This window comes from Tamandua tetradactyla, chromosome 6 (genome assembly GCF_023851605.1).
Source record: "Tamandua tetradactyla isolate mTamTet1 chromosome 6, mTamTet1.pri, whole genome shotgun sequence".
NCBI lineage: Eukaryota > Metazoa > Chordata > Mammalia > Pilosa > Myrmecophagidae > Tamandua > Tamandua tetradactyla.
The window spans coordinates 131,201,217-131,217,685 of NC_135332.1; positions in this window are offsets into that span (position 1 = coordinate 131,201,217).

Genomic DNA, 16,469 nt, shown 5'->3' on the forward strand with positions numbered 1-16,469 from the left:
GTACAGCAGGGCTATTATGACACAGGCAACATATTTTTGAGTATGCATGGAGACTGTGGAGTTTTCAGGTATTTCTTACTCCTTCTGCAAGGTTTGCATTCATTCTTCTAGCTTTGCTCATCTGTAAGACTGTATTTGGGTCTGTTAAGAAAGTTCCTGTTTGTTAACATTACAATGTCTACTACTTATACCTTTTTTTATTTATCCTTATTCCTCCAAGGCTAATTTCCTGTATAAACCCTCAGAGACGGTTCAGGCATAAACTCTAAACACTTATTTTGTTGATGAAAGCCCCTTTTAAAAACTGTCCCTCATGTTAGAACCAGTGCTAACTTAAGGGAGAACTGTTAAGGGGCAGGGAGGTGTCACAGTCTGAAATGTCAAAGTACAAGGAACAAATGCTTCCAAGTAAAGAACATGATATAGTACCTACAAAGCAGAACTTCATAATCTTCTTGTTTTAGAAGATACAGGAAGGAAACTAGGAAGTACTTTGACATTAGTTCAAGGAAAATTTATGTTTGTCTCATTGTTTAAACATATGCACCCTGCCATTTTCCTGGTACATGAAAGTTCTTACATAAAAATGGTTACCAGAAAAAAATGTAAGAAGTGGACCCAAGGTACAATAGGAGAGATTTAGACTAATTATAATGATTTTTTTTCTTAAAAATTCCTATTACATAGGAAAGCTTTGAAATGTAAGTCCTTAAACATTTAGAGTACACTTCCCTGTATCTGGGATGGTATTAAATGTGGCCCTACCAAAAAGCAAAACAAACAACTAAATGACTTTACTGCTTTTTACCAAACTGTCTTTTCTTTTCATTTTTCTTTTTACTTTAAGAGCTATTAATTTAGGTTTTCCTTTTAGAAAAGCAGACTTTTGTTAAGATACCTAATTCATGAAGCATTATGCTGAACTTATGGCAATGTTTTATTCTACTCTACCCATGACTTCCTAAAATGTCCATGTTTTCTAGTCAGATGATTTTATTTTCTTACTGGTTGAAAGAATTATACAAATGTCAAGCAAGCACAAAAAATAAGTCTGTGACTAATTCTATAGAGAAATAGGTTTTATTATTGCTGCCTTAAATAGTAGATATTTTTCAATTTACTATGTAACCTTTTCATCCCCATTTTCTCATTGTGGTCTGCTAGTTCTCCTATTTGTTATTTTATATAAATATGGCCTTTCACCAAATGCCCTGTACTCACAGCCCTAAATGCTTTCACTTACTCCTGGAGAACAGGGTAAGTTAGCAACTGATACAAATAGGTGATTCAGAGGATATATATTTGATTTATGTATTGTAGTCAATAATCATGGACTTACTTAGGCTTTTGCTTTCATTTGACAGCTCATCAATGTTAAGGTTGCATTTTTTAATCAAAAGACAATTTAAGATCCATGAGATGAAAGCTAAAAATCATGCACAAAACATTTCACTGTACAAAAAAAAATGACAGTGTTATTGATATTAATTAGTGGATGAGACGAACTGAACAATAAGCATCTTAGAACTTAAAAGTGAATGAAAATTGAGAGGAATCTTGAATAATATTAAACCTCTGGAACTGTGTTCAGCATCCCTCCTTGACCATACTCCACAAATAGAGAAGAGTGAAGTGAGAACACAGGACAGGTCGTGCAGTGGTGGAGGTAGAGGAGTTGAGTGGGAGAGGGACAGAAGTAAGGGTTTGATATTACTTGAGCTGTATATTTTCCAGTTGAGTATCAAAGTGGCTTGTTGATGGTATGATGGTTGATTTCATGTGTCAACTTGGCTCGGCTATGGTGTCCAGTTGTTTGAGCAAATACTGGCCTAGATGTGTTTGTAGCACCACAATAGGTGGGTTTTAAGTAAAGGAGAGTACCCTCAATAATGGGTTTGGTCTCATCTAGTCCATAGAAGGATTTAAATGCAAAGAACTGAGGTTTCCAAGGGAAAAAGAAATTGTGCCTCAAGACTACAACATCAGCTCTTACCAGAATGTCCAGCCTCATGGACAGACGTACAAATTTCAGACTTACCATGTCCTATAATCATGTGAGCCAATTCTTTAAAAATCTCTTTGTATATGTATATAGGTATCTGTTTATGTGTGTGGGCACGCACTTATCCTGCTGGTTCTGTTTCTCTGGAGAGCCCTGACTGATGCACTGGGGAAGGATGCAAACTGTTTGCCTGGTCCATCCCTCCCCCCCACCCCATCACATTTTCTTTTGCTTTATTGCTCTTATTCCTTTTATCACCATCACATCCTAATTTTGAGGTCACTGTTACCCCCCAAAGGCAGGCTAATGGGTAGCTCAATATTCTAGCAGCAAAAGGCCAAAGTTTGAATCAAACACAAGCACTTTTTACCTGTAAATCCTTAGGCAAGATAATTAAACTTCCTAATGTTTTCTCATATAAAAAGGTGAAGAAACAGTGCATACCTCATAGAACTGTTGAATTATTTAAGTGAGTTAAAATACCTCAAGTGTCTGATTTAGTGCATAGTGACAAGTGTATAATAATGCTAGTTTCCCTCTCCTGAAGGAGGGGTGCCATTTCTCTTCCATGCAGAATTGTTTCCATTTTATCAATCTAGTCACTTGGAATGCCTTAGACCCACTATTTTCAGGTCCTTTTAATTTCATGCCTGAACTATTTCAATAGTCTCTTGTCTCTGATCTTCAGGCTTTTCCCCTCTCCCATGTCTCTTATTCACTGTTGCCAGACTAATCTTTCTAAGGCAGCATTCTTACCCTGACATTCTTTTGCTTAAAAATATTTGAAGATTTGTAACAAATACAAGGAAATTCAAAATTGCTCCTCAAATGCCAGAACCAGGCCTCACCCTAATACAAACTAGGAAGCATTTGTTTCTTAGTATCTGTTATGTACGAGGCGCTTAGCGTGCATTTTCTCTGATCATTACAGCAATACAGTAAGATGGGAATTATCACTCTTATCTTGCAAATAGGAAATAGAAGATCAGACAGGCTGTGGGATTGGCCAAAATTCAATAGGAGGAAGTAGGAGAGTCTGCACTCAGATGCAGCTCACTGTAAAGTCCATATCCTTAGTCAGCACACACTACCTTACAATGAGGTTGTACCCACATCCTAAAATGTATATATATCCATATTTCATTCTCATTATTTGGTTACATGTTGACTCCCACTATGAGACTAGCAGCCCATTATATGGGAGGGACTGTTTCTTTTTCTTCTCAGCATCTCAGCACATGCCTGGCACACAAAGGATACTCTACTGAGAATGATTATGGCATGAAGGAATCCATTAATTAAAGATAAAGCAAGGAGGAGAAACCTAGGGTTGGCTTTGCAGGCAAGAAGCAATGTGAGTCCAGTGTGGGCTATCTTATTTTGAAGATGGAGAAGACACAAAAAATGTGTAAGAGTGGGATGCAAAAATTAGGGTAGATAAGATTAAACTGCCTACATTTGAACTACACTTTGTTTTTCCTTTGTTTTCATGATAACAACCTCTTAAAGTGGTTTAGCCTTTATTTCCTATCTAAAACTATATTTTCATTACATGCATTATGAATTTTGCCTCCATTCATATTGTATTCTGTCCTTGATAATACTTGTGAAACAAATTAGGATTCCCTTCCCTATGGACCCGACATGAGCCAATGAACTAATTACTTGAGGTAATTTGAAAAGATTTGATTTGAAAAGAAATAATGTCATGTACATGTGGAAACACATATTGCTTTTTATTACCGAATTCTGTCACTCAAAGTCTGATGCCATCCATATACAATATAGTCCCATTCCAGGCTTGGCATGTAACTTTCAGTGGGTATATGTACATGTGCTATCTGCTCTATGTGGGTGGCTAAGAAATATAAGGCATTCATTTCTGCATTTAGGATTTCTAGGTGAATTTATGAAGAATAATTTCATATCAGAAAACAACTCAATAAAAATAAAGTTTAAGCAAATTAATTTTATGAGTCCAATTATTATTAAATTTGAAAAGTAAAGAATAGTCAGGTCCTAACAGATATTCAACTTAACCTCTAGTAAAAGGTAATTGTTTAAAAAAAAAAAAAAGGCAATTGTTTGATAGTCTTGGTCAGTGTTTTAAAATGTACAATTAAAGAAACACCCCCCCATAACAGTGGCTTGCCGTAGTTGAGCAGTTTCTTTACAGATTCCTATAATTTTTGCATTTTCCAAGGTTGTGAGTGTGCCTCCCAGCAGGAAATTGTCGGTGAACCCTCTCGCTATTGTTTTTGCATGTTCAGCGGCACGATGATTAGTGGAATAAGTATGGCACAAAAGCCCTTGGGAAAACAAATAATACTAGTTATGCAGAGAAACGTTGGCATTAAACTCAAAAGCAGTTCCCTGGCCTTGCTGACATATTTGATGATAAATAAAGGACAAGATAAATGTAAAAAAAAAAATAAAGAAGGACAGAAATAACAATAATAGAAACAAAAGATGGATTCAGTGTTCATCAGGACTTGGTAATTCAATTTTAGTCCTTGTAGTTTAGATTATTGGTTATTGTTCAATAAAAAAGAGTGAATAAGGTAAAAACACCATAAAGCAATAATGGTTATTTATCATGATGGTAAAAATGATTTAAATTAATTTTTTAGGCAAGATTCCATTTTCCTTGTGAGGTAGCAATGTCTGCATTGCTGCATAATTGGTTTCAGCTGCTAGCCATGTGACAAAGTTAATTATTGCTTGTCTATGTCATGTTCCTAGGAGAGGATCCAATGTCCAGAGACTCTAGTTTGAAGCAGCTTTATCATGTAGTAGGATGGAGAATGAAATCATTATGTGTCCCTTATGCAGGAAGTACGATCACTTTCCACTATGCACAGAGGAATATTTACCTTTTAATTTAAAATATTTCCATATTTTCCTTCAAAAAGATAAGAATCATGAAGTATTTATAAATGGCAAGCTAAAGTGATAGTCTTTTAAGGAATTCATTTTTTAAAATATATATATTTCTTACTGTTCTGAAGTGTTTCTATTTTGTAGGGGAAAAATCTGATTCTTGTTCTTGATACCTACTCTCAATACAGTTGTGTGCATGTGTGTATTTCAAGAAGTATAATATGTTTCTAAATGTAATAAATTACCATTGCCAATTAAAAAGAAATAAAATCACTACCAGAAAATCCTAGGAAACTAATACCACCACAGCTGTCCACTGAGTGTGACCATATAATTCCTCATCCAAAGCCAAAAACACTTGAGAGTAAAAGGAAATATATTAATTTTAGGTTAACTACATGAAAATTGATATATTTGAATGTCAAAATAGTCAAATATTCCAGTTTTGTATGGTTCAATCAGAATTTACTAGGAGACCAAAGGAGTAAACAGAAAGAGTCCTAAATAAATCAGAATGTGTGTTTACCTTACATTTACTCTAACAATGGTTTTATTTCCTAAAGCATGGCAATGCTTAAATCAGGTGCACAAACATATGTGGCTTGATGTTATGAACCAATTGACTACTATGTACCTGAGGGATGACTAACATCTCTGCATTTACTTTCGATTTATGAATAGCAAACTCAACCACATTTCTTGTCGCACTTTGATAAGGTACCAGTTCCAGGTTAAAGGAAATATGCTTTCTTTTCTTATGGGTTGTGTCTATCTTTGCAAGCCTGTTTCTTCTTTTAATATTCCCTTCCTGTGGTAGCATGAAACATGTACCCAAAGATATATTCTAATTCTTAATCCACTTCTCTGTGGGTGTGAAACCATTATAAACAGGACATTTTGAAGATGTTATTTTTATTTAAGGATTGGTGAACTGAAACAGGGTGGGTCTCAGTCCAGATTACTGGAAACCTTATGAAGACTCAGAAGCAGGGAGTCAGTGGGAACCTTGAAAAGAAAGGAGAAGACCTCAATATGTGATGGGAAAGCCAAGGAACCCTGAGGATCATCAACCAGCAAGCACCAGAACATCACAGTCTTTTAGGAGATAGGTCCTGTCAAGATCTTTACGTTGGATTCTGGCCTCTGAAATTGGGAGCCAATAAATGTGGGTTGTTTAACCCAACTCACAATGTAGTATCTGATAGCAAATCTGGCAAACTAAGACCTTCCTTCTGCTGAAACATTCCCACAGGACACTGTACCTGGCTTAGCCTTCAACCATTTTCCATTAAAACTTACTGGCTAAGTGATTAGCTATACAATCCATTAAGCTAATACTACAATATTAATGAATGATTCAAACCTAATTTGTTCTACCTACATGACAAATTTACACAGAACTCCTTATTAGCCTAAGGCAAAAAGTAGTGAGCACAAGAATGTTAAACACTTTGTGAGTCCTACTGATGAAGTATCCTATGAGAAAAGCATCGTTTCACCATCTTCAAATCAAATCATGTAGACATCTGACTACCAATGTATAACTTCAGCTATATAATTATTTCATGTTCTTTAACTAAATTGCGCACAGATCTGTTTCATTCCACCCAATCTAATCTAGAGACACAATAAGCACTCATATAACCTCCAGAATGTTGATTTAATACCCCATCACATACATAGCGTTCATAATCATTTCATATGTTGGGTGATTAATCATATTTCTTCTATATTTTACTACGGAAGATTTCTAAATCTTATAATTCCCATATAGGACTACTTGAATATGTGAACCAGAAAAACTTAGTTTCTGAGTATCAAATAAGATGGTTAGGAGATTTAAGTGCCCTTTCCAATGAACTCTGTGATTTGGTTTGGAAAATCTAGAATGTTTCCTTGCCAAATCTACTTTTCAGAAACAAATCCTAGCTTTAATGTTAACAGAATTATTTTATGGCTGAAGCACCACCAGCAAATTCTCTGCAATTGGAAATAAACAACGTAACTAAGAATGAAAATATGTTTTTGATGTTAAACATAGAAATTGTTTTTCTATGAAAAAAATTCTAATCAATCAGTAGAAATTCTACACATCCAATGCATCTTGCAGTTAATATTTGAGTCAAGGCAAGAAAGACAGCATGATGGAGCAGAAAGAACCTGGTGAAAGAGATTATGGATTTGAAAGCATTTGCCAAAGCAGTATAAGCTGTAGCTTGACCTGTAACTCGTCTAATTTTTAGTTTCCTTGTCAATAAAATGAGGATAATTATTCCTACTCCAAAAAAATACGGTAAGACAGCAGTCACATGTACTTAGGAGCTGTAATTGTTATTTCTAAATTCTGAAATATTGCACTGTTTGTATATAACCTAGTCGTTCCCAGAAATTTAAGAGTATTTATATGACATCTGAGACTCAGAGTTAGAGCCCTAAAGCCTTGAAAGTCAGCACTACCCCATATAGGAGCTGTTTAAAAAGTTGAAAAAGTGATCAGACTTCGACTAGAGATACGAATAAAGCTGATCTGGATAGGACGGGGTATAGAGCAGAACACAGGGTAAAAGATGATATAGTCCATATTTTAAAACTCCAACTTCTGCATGAAACTAAAGGGAGAGATATTTAGTTGGTGCAAAATTTATACTTTGGGTAGTACATTACCTAATTTAACTTGTATGGCCAGTTTACTTGAATACCATAAGTACATGGAATCTTGAATAGGGAATAAGATCTTGTTGGTTTGTACAGGTTACAGTGATGCGCTGATATTTCCCAGAGTAATCTGGGCAGTGAATAAAGAAGTATTTGCAAAGTCCCCTTGGGGGACTGGGAAGAAAGGAGGAAGTATTCTCCTTCCCCATCTGGTGACTGCTTGATATTCTCACAGGCAGTAGGGACAACCAAATCAACAGGCTGAGCCGTTGATCTTGGAGTTTGCCACTATGAAATTTATTCCTGCAAAGGATAGGCTAAGCGTTATACCTTAAGGGTCACCCCCAGAGAACCTCTTTTGTTGCTCAGATGTAGCCTCTCACCCTAAGCCAACTCAGCAGGAGAACTCACTTCCCTCCTCTCCCTATGTAGGACATGACTCCCAGGATTCACCAGGACCCCACATCATGGAATGAGAGAATCTTCTTGACCAAAAGGGAGAAGAGAAAAACAAGACAAAATAAAAGTTTCAGTGGCTGAGAGATCTCAAACAGAGTTGAGAAGTTATCCTAGGAGGTTATCCTTATACATTATATAGATATCCCCTTTTTAGTTTTTGGTGTATTGGAGTTGCTGGAGGAAAGTACCTGAAACTGTTGAGCTGTGTTCCAGTAGCCTTGATTCTTGAAGACGGTTGTGTAATGATATAACTTTTACAATGTGACTGTGTGAAAACCTTATGTCTGGTGCTGCTTTTATCCAGGGTTTGGAGAGATGAGTAAAAAAATATGGATAAAAAAATAAATAAATAATAGGGAAGGCAAAGGATAAAATAAATTGGGTATGTTGAAATACTAGTGGTCAATGAGAGGGAAGGATAGGGGTATGGGATGCATGAGGTTTTTTCTTCTATTTTTTTCTGGACTGATGCAAATGTTCTGAACATGATCATGGTAATGAATATACAACTATGTGGTGATACTGTGAGCCATTGATTGTACACCCTATATGGACTGAATGTGTATGAAGATTTGCCAATAAAAAATATTTTTTTAAATTGTGGGAAGGATTTAATTAAATGAACTGAAATCCATAGCATTGCAGAGAGTCAAATTCTGCTGGCATCCTCCACTTCTTTACTGTATTTCAGTTAGGCAATATTCAATTGATCCTCATGTTCTAAAACCCCAAACAGTTTCCAAAGGTACTTCCTTAAAACAAGTTATAAAGTTGGCCTTGAGACTATCTGGCTCAGCATATATAACAATAATATCCTGCAATGTAGAGAACATAAATGTACTTTATAGTTTCTCCTCTGTAAAGCAAAAAAGATTGCCTGTTTTTATAGATAAAATCTGAGAGGAGAAAACCCAAGGTCAGGATGTGCTTTCATATATATCACCAATGGGGAAATTAAGTACAATGGAATTACAATTTGATAAGGTCACCCGGGAGCCACAAATAAAAGCAATGAGTCTACTAGAATATTGACAATCACGGAAATTTTCCAGGAAGTAGTATGGTCAACATTTAAGGAAATCATTTCTGCTTATTACTGAAAAGACAAGTGGGCCTACGTTAGGGAACTGTCCCTGTCATAACACTTGTTCAACAGGATCATCTTTGAGGAGCTGAGGAAAATGTACCTGTGATGACAAAACTACTGCCCACTTTCATCTCTGGAGATCAAGATGAAACGCCACACCAATACAACCTCAAGCTTCATTTGTGCTTTTTGCTTTTACCCCAGAGGATCTACCCTACAAGTGTTAGAGAGCCGTCAGAAAGATGTTTGGCAAAGCAGAAAATGTAGTTTGGGCTAGAACCTAAAATTTAAGTATGTGATGCTGTCTAGAAGAAAGCACTTCCAAAGGAAAGATTATGGTTTACTTATATTTCAATTATCATCCTACACAGTAATTTTTATTTATAAACATTTGGAATCTGCCTATTACAGTTACTTAATGCTTAAAATTACACATGATATGGCCTAACTGTTTCTAAATAACTCACTGCAAGTAAGTTCTCTATTTAATACTGTACAATACAATCTGGGGAAAGGCTTCTTTTTGGTTTTCCTAGTCTTCTTGTTTAGTCAGTAAAGGCCTGATGCAAAGCCACATGGGGATTTCAACTCTAAAGAACTTTTGAAACAAACAAACAAAAAAATTGTGCTACTTATTTCAGTAGAGCAAACAACTTGTATAAGTTGATTTAAAAAAAATCATTCAATATTTTAAGTGTATTTTCAAAACAAGGCTTTTGCATTCAGACTCTACTAATCCAAATAGGGATAATTCAAACTTGAAAAATACATTAACTAATGTGGAAGTTCCTAAAGGGCAGCAGTATTTTATGTCTAAGTTCTAGAGTGTACCAAGGGTATATGGACTATAAGGGATGTTCAGTGATCTTTAATTTTTGTTCAACACTGTGTTAACAATAAGACAATTTGAAATTATTCAACTAGGTTTCCATTTAATGCATACATCTAATATACACAGTAAAGAAAAGATTTAATAATTGTTGAAATGTTTTTATGTCTCAGAAATAGAAAACTATTAAGCAAAAGATATATAGAAATTAACATTGTATTAGAGTGCTTCAGGTATAAGTCAACTAATAAATAGCATAACCTTGCACACTGAAAGTAATTTGCAAGAAAGGAAGGGTGATATGTCACTAATCAAATTCAAGACATAATATATTTCCTATAAAAACGATTGAAAGGCCATTTTGCTGTTCATGTGTAAACAGCACTTTATTGAAAACATTTTTTTTTGTCTGTTCTTTGATTAACCCTACATTTGGAGAGAAGCAGTTTTGAATGCCTTTCATAATTAGCAAGTAATCCAAATTAGGGAAATTATTTAACATGCAGCAACTGAAAAAAATACTTTGATTTCTCTTGTGAATTTAACCATCAACAAAGTAAGACTATTATTAGAGAAATGCCACAAGACTGTTAAAAACAGATCCCCAAAGCCTATAAAACAAGGTACATGATTAGATATCAAGTAACACATTGTCTCCCTTTGCACCTAACTCTTGTTCATTGATTTGGGGGATGATAAGAACAAATCCTTTTGATCCATTACCTTTCTCTTTGGGAGGGGTTTCCTCATCTTTAATTCTATTTTGCTATTCTAAGAGAATACTTAACGATGCATGGATAATGAATTATACTTCATGTGAATTTGTATTCATTATACAAATGTTTATGACAGTTTATGATGTGGCAAGTGCTATTGCAGGCACTATATAACAGAATACATATATATTTTTAATTGTTTTGTATTTGCTCATAAGTAGTTTGCCACCCACCTATATCTGATTATTTCTTTTGTAATTAGACAATAAGTTTCTATGCAGGAGAAAAATGCATTTTTGTTTCTAATAACTACTCTTAGGCTGTGGGGCTACAATGAAAAGATGATAAGATAGTTGTTTAAGATAGAATTATACCAGGGAAACAGACAGACCTGAATCTCTTGTTCAGTTACTTCTCTTCTCAAGGTGCCTGAGGAAAATACATTCAAAGGTAATAAGAGAAAACACTCTTTATTACAAGTAAGGACTTTTTTATCTGTTCTAGTTTGCTAGCTGCCAGAAGGTGATATACCAGAAATGGAACGGCTTTTAAAAGGGAGGAATTATTTAGTTGCAAGTTTACAGTTCTAAGGCCAAGAAAAATGTTCAATATTAAAGCAAGGCTATAGAAATGTTCAATCTACAGTATCCAGGGAAAGATACCTTGGCTCAAGAAAGCTGAAAACATTCAGGGTTTCTCTCTCAACTGGAAAGGCACATGGCGACCATGGTGACGTCTGCTAGCTTTCTGTCCAGGCTTCTTGTTTCATTAAGCTCCCCCAGGACTGTTTCCATCTTCATCTCCAGAGATTTCTGGCTGTGTGGGCTCTCGTGGTTCAGTACCCACATGAGATGGGTGGAGTTACAACTCCATCTAATCAAAGGTTAATACCCACAATCAGGTGAGTCACATCTCTGTGGAGATAATCTAATCAAGTCTCCAAACGGCAGTACTGAATGGGATTAAAAGAAACAGCTGCCTCCACCAGATGGATCAGGATTAAACATGGCTTTTCTAACCTACCTAATCCTTTCAAACCTGCACAGTCTCCAACCATGAGAGAGTTGGTTCAGGCTAGACCACATGTAAAACCCCTTTCCCTACTATGAGGGCCTGAAAGGTCTAGATTCAAAAGAATGTCAACATACTAGTAAAATAGGCAAGTCATTGAGATAACTGTGCAGTGTTCCATGTCTGACTTTAAGGTACTACCTTATACATGTCATTCCCCTACAATAAATCTCCGGAAGCTGCATATATAGTATTCTACTCATTTAACCCTGTTCCCTGGCTTTCTAGCTCTTCTTTCCAAGCTTTCACTTCCTGGAGTAAAACGACCCCCACAATTAGGCTTAATTCTCTGGGTTTCTTTTCTCTCTCAGATTTTGCCTCACAATTCCTCACTGTATAATCACAGTTTAATCTATAATTCCATCAGGTAATTGCTTTTTGAAATGTGTTCCAGCTTTTTAGTTTTTTTTTTAGCAGGAATGTTGATCCAAACCACCTCATTCATCATTGCCAGAAGTGCAATTCTTCATCTGTGATTACTTTCTTTTTTCATATTCTACCTCTATTCCATTAATAAGTCCTGATGACTATACCCAAAAAATATCCCTAAAGGAATAAATTCCTTTTACTTCATTACTACAACAATATGCCAAGCCTCCAGGATTTCTTGCCTATATTACTGCATTAGATTCCTATCTAGTTTCTCTGCTTTCAGTCTTGCTATTTCAAAATCTATTCTGCACACAACTGCCAAAGTGATTTTTTTAATGCAAATTAGATAATATCACCTCCCTGTTTAAATCCTCCTGGCCTGTTGTCATATTTCGGGTAAAAGGCTGATTTAATGGCCTACAAGTACTGTGTTATCAGACCTCTGTGTGTGTCCCTGACTCCTGTGTCCCTGTCTCCTTCTGTTCTCACCACGTATTCTGCCCAAACTCTCTGGTCTTCATAATGTTTCCTGAATATGAACAGCTTGTTCACATCTCAGGGCTTTTGAACTTGCCATTCCCTCTACCTGGAGTTCTGTTTTGCTACTTCTCTATGTGTCTCACTCCCTCACTTTATTCAGGTTTCTGCTTAAATAGTATTTGAGACCTTCCCAGATTGCATTATAAAATCACCTCCCCACATAACCCATTCCCTTTTACCTTACCTTGTTTCATGTTTCTTCCTAGCACTGCACTGCATTTGTAAACCCACCTAAGCCAACGTTTGTAGTGCAAACTCATAAACATTCTTTGTGGTTCATAACAGTAGCCATTAAAATAGGTGGAGGAAGATCAGAATTGGCTGCTCCTCCATAACTTTCCCATTGCATCATAGTGAAAGCAATTTTCAGATTAAATTCTGCTACTCATCAAAAGATTTATTAAACATTCAATAGCAAGCAATCAAAAGGACAGCTTATAAGCTTTTCTGTAAATTATTATATCCTAGCTGTCTGTCTTTTTAGGTAATCTGGCAACCTTTAATTATTGTTTGTGGCAGACATGATTACATTTCAGGCAATATGTGGTTACTCTTATTTGTTGGTTCCAGACTACTAGAAATCCATCCATCCAGTCAGTGACCAGACAGAGGATCCGTTTAGAATTAAGCTTTGGGGACTAACTCTAAGGTCAAAGGAGACAGGTGTGCTGGATAATTATATCTGAGTATATGATTATGGGTGTGTCTCTAAAATATTTTCCTCAGTCCAAAGGTATATATCTTGAGTACCTTTCGTTTCATCAGTAAGAGCCTGTCATTAATGGCTCATAGTGGTCATTACTAAAGCTTGAGATTTTACATTTATATCAATTATAAAACATTTTAGTAATTGCATCTAGAGTTGGTCTTCTGCTTTTCTCACTATCTCTGGAGTTTACATTCTCGGTTAGTACAACTCATTGCCCTTAGAATTGAGGCTTGAATTAACTATCAAATATATAATATCACACTCTTCATTCTGACTTTTAAAAATTACAGACATTGTAACAACTACATGGAATAATGTTATATATTACTTGTTTCCTTGTTTAGTTACTTACACTAAATAAAAGCTCCTTGGAAACAGGGACTGTACTTGTCCTGCTTCTCTTTATTGTCAAGCAACTTGAATAATGTCTAACATAGGTGGGTACTCAAATTTTGAAAGAAATTAATAAAAAAGCAAATTAATAAATGAAACAGTTGGGTAAAGATATGTAATTCAAAAAAAAAAGATATGTAATTCAGGTAAGATTTGGATGTATTCAATAATTTCATTCCACAAATATTTCTTCAAAACCTTTACAGTTCTCAGTCACCATTTAGGTAAACATTGACTCTGTATTTCAATTTTTTTTTAATTTTGATTTTTATGGAATTTTATGGAGATATAGTAAAATACCATCCAATCCATCCAAAATATACAATCAGTGGCTCCCAGGATCATCACCTAGTTGTACATTCATTACCACAATCAAAATTAGAACATTTTCATTACTCCAAGAAAAAAAAAGAGAGAGAAAACTCTCTACTCCTTATCTTCACATATCATTGATCTCTAGCATTGGTGTGGCACATTAGTTACTGTTAATGAAAGAATATTAAGATATTACTGTTAACCATAGTCCATAGTTTGCAATAAGTGCATTTTTCCTAAATATCACTCTATTATTAATTGCTTATAATAGTTTGGTACATTTCTCCTGGCTCATGGAAGAAATTGTTTTATATCGGTACTATTAATTTGTCTTTTACTATAAATCACCACAATATTTACTGAGTTATGCAGTCCCATATTTAACTTTTGACTTTCCTTCTGGTGATCCATATGACTCCAAACTTCCCTTATCAACCACATTCACATGCAATTCAGCACTGATAGTTAATAATAATGTGCTAATATCACTTTATCTATTTCCACTCATTGAAATTCAACCTATTTAGAAATTCTGCACATCATGAGCAACTGCTCCCCATTTTCTAGCCTCATTCTGTCTCTTATTTCACTCAACATAATGCCCTCAAGCTTCATTCATGTTGTTGCATGCTTCAGGACTTCATTCCTTTTTATGGCTGAATAATATTCCATTGTATGTATAAACCACGATTTGTTTATCCACTCATGTGTTGAAAGATACTTGATTGTCTCCATCTGTTAGCAATTGTGAATAATGCTGTTGTGAGCATAAATGTGCAAATGTCTGTTCACATCCCTGCTTTCAGTTCTTTTGGGTTTAAATGAAGTAGTAGGATTGCCAGATTATAAAGCAACTCTATACTTAGCTTCCTGAGGAACTGGCAAACCAATTTTTATAGTGGCTGCAATGTTTTACATTCCCACCTGCAGTTTATCAGTGTCCCTACTGCTCTATATCCTCTCCAAGCTTGTGGTTTCCTGTTTGTTAATAGCAGCCATTGTAGTAGGTGTGAAAAGTTATCTATTTCATTGTGGTGTTGATTTGCACTTCCCTAACACCTAGTGAAGATGAGCATCTTCTCATGTGATTTTTAACCATTTGTATTGCCTCTTTCATGTCTTTTGTCCATTTTTAAGTTAGGTTGTCTTTTTATGGTTGAGTTGTAGGATTTCTTTGTATGTTCTAATATCAAACCCTTGTGTGGTATGTGATTAATTTAATCTGTTGGTTTGGCCACATCTTCTTGTTTTTAGTATGTCTTGTAATATTTTCTGATATTTGGGCATCTGATTATCTTCATAAGATTATTTTGAAAATTGGTATCCTTCTCTTGTATAAGATTTTGTTTTTGAATGGGTCTGTGTTAAAGATTTTCTTTGGCACTTGGTTTGTCAGTAGGTCCCAGCCAATACAGGCACAGTATCCCATGCAGGATAGTAGCTTCCCAAGACTATACTTTCCCAGCCTTCCCAGCAGATGGTGGCCTTTGCCAACCTATTCCCCACAGCCCTACAAATCTAAGTTATTTTTCAGCCCTCTGTCCCCTCCGTTTCTGAGGTGGGTGGAAATAATGGCACCATGGTCTGTGGGCATCTATCCATAAAGGACTAAGGATATGGGACCCCCATGGTCCAATTTCTCTGACCTATAGTTACATCAGAACTGTGCCATGTCCCCTTCTGTTCCCAGCTGGGAGGGCTTCCTGTCTCTCCCAGTCCATAGTAGCCCACCTGTTAGAGTCTGGGCAGACCAGAAGGTGTTGGCCTCAAGGGTGGGAGATGGGCATTGGGAACTGAGTTCAGTCACTCACCCACTTTCCCCTTGTGTGGAAACAATGGTGCCATTGCACCTCAGGCTCCTGTCTGTAAGGGATCAAGACTGTGGGACCCAGAGGGTCAACTTTGCTCACCAACAGCTGGATCAAAACTGTGCCACGTCCCTCTGTTTTTCTATGGGGACGGGCTCCTTACCTCTTGTAGTCCACACCAACCAGTCAGGCAAGAAGTTGGTCTACCCCAAGATTTTGTTTTTGACTTTGACAACAGATTCAGGAATTAAAGTAGCTTCCTGGAAAGCCTCTTGTATTTTTATCTTGTTTGCTTGAAGGCTATGTTAATTTTTTTTGCCACCTTCCTGATCTAAGCAGTTGCTCTGAAATCTCTACTTATTTCTAGATTATTTTTACTTATCTCTGGTATTTAAAGTCCAAAAAAGAATAAAAAGGAATTTTCTTTTTTTCAACAGCATTTCTTTCCTTTCCTTTATTAGATTCTATAAAGTTTAAGCTATGGCCATTGAAGAATGACGCTTAGAAATGAAATTGCATAAAATACCATCTCTTGATATGATATTCTCAGTGTCAGTTAAATATCATCTTAGTACATTCTCTCAGCACAACTCCAGTCTGCTCCAACTTCACTCCTATAAATTTTGCAGAATT